Consider the following 6,697-nt stretch of genomic DNA (forward strand, 5'->3'; position numbering starts at 1 on the left):
TTCGCTGGCACAGAGGGAGGCTGTGTTTTTAATGGAAACAAGGGTTTAGTCGTATCAGAGTGTGACCCCCCCCCCAAGACTAACAAACAAAACAGATGTCTGCTTCTCTGTCACCGAGACAAAAAGAAAAAACTACCCCGCTGCGCTCAAGGCCCAGAGCAGAGAGATGTGTGCTTTTATTTTTGTTGCTTGTAACAAACACCCACAATGTTTTTAACCTTCCATCGTCCGGCAGCACGGCTTCCAGACGCCAGAGTGCAGGAGCTGACGAGTTGAGATCATCAAGAGAAATCACAACACAAACACACACAATCAGAAACATTCACTCAGATATGGACACACAACCGACTCACTGTGAGAAGTAAATCGTTGTTTTACTGGTCAGCTGAAGAATGATCTGTGCACATTAGACGACTGACTGAGTTTTGCTGCCTGCAGTTTGTCTTTGTGGGTCTTTACTTGCTGTGCTTTGTCTCATATGTTGTGTTGTCGTGCTTTGTCCCTGTCTGAATATTAGTCTGTGTTATTCCTTGCTTCAAATATAATAATATAATACAATCGGGACCATTCACCCCGTTTTTATGTCATCAAATATCTAATTTAAACTTATCAGAAACATGAATAGATCATAAAATCCTGTGTTGGTCTTTTACTCTGTTGTTGGACAGAGTCATCCCATGTTCTTCTCATCACCTTGAAAACCCAGCTCAGGTGCTGTGGTTAGTTTTCGGGCTGGCGATGGGAAACATAATCTCAAGCTGCTTCTTTATTTTTAGAAGGAAACAGAATGCAGGTGATCCCAGGTGGACTCTCAGCATCTGAAATCAATGCAGCAGCACATCTTAGGAAACCAGACATTGATTCTCCCCGGCAGCACAGCAAGCTTTTCACCCGACTGTACAGCAGCACTTAAAGAGGAGATTCATTTCAGACCGCACGGAAAAATGAAAAAACATTTTATAATAGTTGATTAGAGGGTCTTAGACCTACACGACCGTATAAACAGTTTTCTGCTTTTTTCTATAACACAATATTTCTATGAACTGAATCTTCGTGTGTTTTTAAATACACACACTTTGTGGCGTGTGGATATTTTGGTCTTGATCTGGAGTGATGAAGGTTGTCGTGGAGAGATGTGATTGAACGGGTCATTTGGTAAAAGGCTGAGAGAGCAGACTGATGGACTGTGCACACACTGGATGAAGAGAACAGGTTTTTATTCGTCCTCTTCAAACGTCTGGATCACAACTTCATCTTTGCAGCCTACAGTTTTTCATCTCACAAAATGAGTCCTGTTGTTTGTTGTTTGTGTTGTTTTGGAGCTTTGAGGGAATTTCTTCAACTGTTAAGTTGGACTCAAACTGCACTGATTAGACGTTAGAGGTCAAACGGGTCTGTTTTGCCCTTGAACGTCCTATTTTATTTTAACGCCTTAAGAGAATCCTTTCAAATTTGGCACGAATATTCACTTAAACTCACAGATTGACTGATTCGATTTGGGCGGTCGAAGGTCAAGATCACAGGGACCTCACACAACATGCTTTCGGCCCCTTGAACATAATATCTGAAGTTTGCCTTGAGGGAATTTCGTCAGATTTTGACCACTTGTCGCTTGGACTCAAAGATCAACGATGAGATGGCAGTGGTCAGAGGTCAAAGGTCACAGTGACGTCACATTAGCACCTTCGCCAAAGAGGTTATATCCACAAATACATTAAAAGCTTATCTGGAGAAACTAAGATGAAACTGTTGATGTTTTTTAAATTTCACTTTTATTGCCTTGAGTAGCTCAAACATAATTTCATTCACCTTCACAGAGCGCTCGGTCCCTTATCAGTTATTTTACAGAAATATCTTAATCCTGACTTTACTTTAATTACACTGTAGCACCAATTTTAGAATGCAATTAAAATTTGTAAGATTAATGTTTTTACAGCGCAGCTCATTAGGAAGATTTTTGACTAATTTAGCTTTATTTTTATTTTATTCGTGATCATATTTTAAACTGTTTTAAAAGCAAAGCACTTTGGTCCATATTTGATTTCAGCTTCATCAATTTTCCTCCTGCTGTTTTTCTGCAGGTGGTAAAATCAAGATTAATTTCTTCTTCACTTCTCGTCTCAGAAGAAGTCATTTGTTCTGCTAAGTGAAAAATTGCCTGAGCTCAATATTCCTTTTTGCACCAAACACCGAGCACTAATTTATTTTTGTCAGAGTTTCTGTTTCATCATTATTTCATTGTGCCCATGTTGAGCATTTTAATATCAGCGTGTGGATTAAATAACCCTCTGCTTAGCGTCGCTCACCTGACACCCGCAGGGGGAACGAGGGGAAATAATCCCTCAAAACCCAACAACGTTTGTCACGTCCTCACAATAAGCTCAGAGAGAAACAAGCGACTGAGAGGTTTTCACTTCAAAACAAGTGTTTAAACTCTGGCTGACATTTCTTCACTTATACTATTTTTTTAAAAAGATAACAAGAGGCTGAAACTTGAATTTAAAACCCATCATGGCTGCACCACATCGTTCCTCATCCACCTCGTCTCTCCACGAAGCAGATTCAGGTCAGGCTCAGTCTTTGCTCTGGTTGTGACTCGTTCAAGTTGCACAGATGCATCTTCACGTAAGATTCTCGTCGCTCGAGGCAAATTCACATCTAATTGCGTCGTTTCATGAACTTTGTATGAAGTTGCGCCGCCTCTGTCTGAACCCACGGCAACAATAGTTAATACAAAACAGATCTGGAGTCAGGAGGTTTCCACATGAGAGAGAGAAACAGATCTGGGTCTGACTGAAGTTCTGATGTGTCTCTCACTAACGAGCACGTATGCGATATTTGTTTAATGTGATATTTGCCAGTTTTACAGATGTTTCCGTGTCTTTATTCATGTTGGGTTGCCAGGTTTGGTTGTCTGTGCCTGTATTGAGACCTGCTACATCGACTGCAAATAAAGTCAATTCAGTTCAAACTTTATTAATCCCACTGGGGACAAAGTACTTTGGGATAAGAGTACGGACAAATAAATGTGTTTGGAGTTTTAGAAGCTGGTAGAAAACTTTCTTTCCGTCTTGTTTTTAAACCTTTACACTAACGACAGGTATTGATCGAACGCACTTTCTTTCTCTCTTTCTTTCTCTCCCAGTTTGTTTGTTTTCATCAACCAAAGATGAACAAACCCAGCTTTTCAAATTAAAATCCCCCCAACAGTCTTAAACCAACCTTCTCTTGTGAAGTTGTTTTCCAGACAATTCAATTAAAGTATAATTGCTAAAGAACATCAAACTCGTTATCAGGCGACGACTACCGTGTTTACATTTCCCTCCCACATCTATACATTGTGATGTTAATTGAACGTTTCATCCGAGCTCTGCGTTAGAAAACAGGAAGTTGTTCTGAGCTAATTGTTGCCTCGTGGGAAATGTTCAGTGCTGATTGAAAGAGTTCGGCTCATTTCGTATTTATTTGGTTAAAACTAATCTATCCTCGCCGCTTGAAACTGATGATTTGAAAGAAACTCCTCTGCTAAGTTGACACACGCAAACACACATTCCCACAGACACACACACATCTTCACACACACCACCGCTGCTGTGACTATATGTGTGTGTGTTTGTTTCATAATAGGCCGTTAGTGTGCAGTAAAAACACAAATTAGTTGAGATGCGGAAACAGACCCACTGGGGCTTAGAGCAAATACACATAAAACACACACACACACACACACACACACACACACACACACACACACACACACACATAGTGTTTATGTGTGTGTTAGTTTTGGTTGTTTTTTTTGTGTTAAAGTCGGACGAATAAAGACGGACGACACATCTCCACTTCCGATCATTGTTCAAAATTAAAAGTTCGACGTCATTAGGATTCTGTGCAGTAGTGATTGTGGGGGGGGGGGGGGGGGCTGTGGTGTCAAGATCTCGCCGACCAATCATGAGTCAGTCTCAGCTGTCATCATGACAACTTGTACAGAAGATGGGTTTATGACCCATACTGCAACCAGCCACCAGGGGGAAATCAAAATGGGGGGGCGATATCGTGTCGTTCTTCTTTATGGTTTAAGTGTGTGAATATGGACAGTGTGTGTGTGTGTGTCGGTGTGTGTGTGTGTGTGTGTGTGTGTGTGTGTGTGACAGAGTAATGTTGGTGAAAATGAAAATGTTCAGTAGATTTTCTTCTTATTCTGACCGACAGAGAGAGGAGGTGTTGAAAGGTCACAGAGGTCGTCTCTGTTTCTTCAAACACAGTCATCCAGGGAGAGGCCGAGTGTGTGATGAGTAATTTTGTGTTCGGCTGGAGGAGAAGAAATAATGAAAACCAGTTTGATCCTCTCCCAGCAGAGGGAGTGAAGCTGAGGGAAGTTGTGCGGCTGGCGGAGGCTCCTGAGAGGCAGGTCTGGGTTTCTGGGTTCCACTGCTGCCGTCTCTGTGCATATGTTGCTCTCAGATAACAGCTGAAATGCCTCCATGTGTAATTGTAGCCTGGGACCTGCAGACAACACACAAATGTCAGCGGGACTCGCCGGCAAATTGCCAGAGTAGCTTCTTCCACACCAGATTGTGTGTGTGTGTGGGTTGGTATATTTACATCTGTGTGTGTGTGGTTTATTTGGTGGTGATTTGACACTTGTGTGTGTGTGTGTGTGTGTTGTAACCGTAACCCTTACACACAGACAGCGCAGTTTCTTAAAAATCTATGGGGCCTAACAAACCACTTCATGGTCACTCTGCAGGTTCATGCTGTGACAAACTCAAAGTCCTGCTGAGAAACTGATTGAATCAAACTGAATCATCGAGAGGAGGCGTCTCCCAGCAGCCAAAATAAAGATCAGTGGTGTGAAGATAACTCTGTTTGACAACTTGTCCCCCCCCCCCGTTACACACACAGACACACACACACACACACACACACACACACACACACACACACACACACACACACACCATATTGACACTCTCGTCACATCCCAGCAGCGATGACTCACCCCCCTGCTTCACATTGGGGTCTTGAAATCTGCCACAAAAACAAAACTGTGTAATAAATTCTCCTCTTGTTTGTCTTGAGCTCTCTCTGACTTCCTGAGACACTTGCACTTGATTGATTGATTGATTGACTGATTGATTGTGTATTGACAAAGTGCCGCTGCGTCCTCCTGGTCTCTGGCCGGTACATCCACCTCTCTGTGGTGATTGCACCTCTCTCCAGTTCCTTCAGTCTCCACATCCCTCTCCACACTGCACCTGTTATCATCACAGAGCTCAAATCAGTGACAGTGAGAAGAAATGACACAGGACACACACGTCTCATCTCTCAGACTTATGACGACGATGATAGGGGGAGAATCAGGAGCCATATTTCTTTACTTCTTACTCTGGCTTTATCTCTGGTTCCTTTACGAGAGCTGTTGACCTTACAGACAACCTGCTTCACTATCTATCTTCCTTTGTGTGTGTGTGTGTGTGTGTGTGTGTGTGTGTGTGTGTGTGTGTGTGTGTGTGTGTGTGTGTGTGTGTGTCCATCCATCCCTCTCAGCCCTCTGCTGTTACCACTAACTACTCCAGGCCACAGTAGTTCAGGTATTGATTTTCCTCCTTGTTTGTTCCATCTCTTTTCTTTCCCCTCCAAACCACTCCCAGGTGTGTGTGTGTGTATGTGTATGTGTGTGTGTGTGTGTGTGTGTGTGTGTCTGTGTGTGTGTGTGTGTCTGTGTGTCTGTGTGTGTTAACAAAGTCCAGTTTCAGAATGTTTGCACTTAAGATGCTAAACTGCAAAAACATTTTGTTTTACTGACACTGATTTTACTTTGTGCAAAATTAATCTAGAATCAATTATTGTGAATGATGGTCCTGACAAGTGTAGTGTGTGTTTACCATTCGCACACACACACACACACACACACACACACACACACACACACACACACACACACACACACACACACACACACACATTTTGTGTCTCCTCGTTAGTGTTTTGCATCACTCTGTTGTCAGTTTTGTGTTAATTCTTTGTGTTTAGTGAGGTCATGGTGCCCTATGATGTGCCTGTGTGAAAACACTCTACTAATGTGTGTAATTAATTTGTCTTTTGTTGTAGTGTCACCTGATTTTTTACCGCTTCTCTTGTTCAATGACAGGAAATGTCCACAAGATGACAGCAGAGCACAAGTGTAGATATTAATCTCAGAACCATTATGGTGAATTAACTTCAAACACTAAAATCACATAAAAAAATAAGATTTTATGCTGGTTTATATCATAGACTGTATATAAAAGCTTTATTTCTGGCACTGTCATATTCCAAGACTAAAACTTATTTTACCCAACATGATAAAAGTTTATTTTTATACCTGATGAGTCACATTAGTTTGCAGAAAGTTCATTCCAATGTTTTTCTATTATGAGATGCAGATGACAGTTAACATTCTTTACAAAAAAAAATAAGGGAAGCCAGAAATAAAACTAGATAAGCTGAGTTTTCTGAATCTACGGTTAATATCTGGTGTCTGTGTGCATCTGAGTTATTAAAACACAAACATCTTCTTAAAATTAATATGTTGTGCCCACAAGATAATAACTTGTTCGGCTGTAGTATCTTTACTGACCGCTTGGTGTCAGTACAACGTGTTGGAGCGTAATCTACTGCAGGTAGAAGCAGCAGAAGAAGAGTGAGGGCGGAAGGA

This window comes from Hippoglossus hippoglossus, chromosome 15 (assembly GCF_009819705.1).
Source record: "Hippoglossus hippoglossus isolate fHipHip1 chromosome 15, fHipHip1.pri, whole genome shotgun sequence".
NCBI lineage: Eukaryota > Metazoa > Chordata > Actinopteri > Pleuronectiformes > Pleuronectidae > Hippoglossus > Hippoglossus hippoglossus.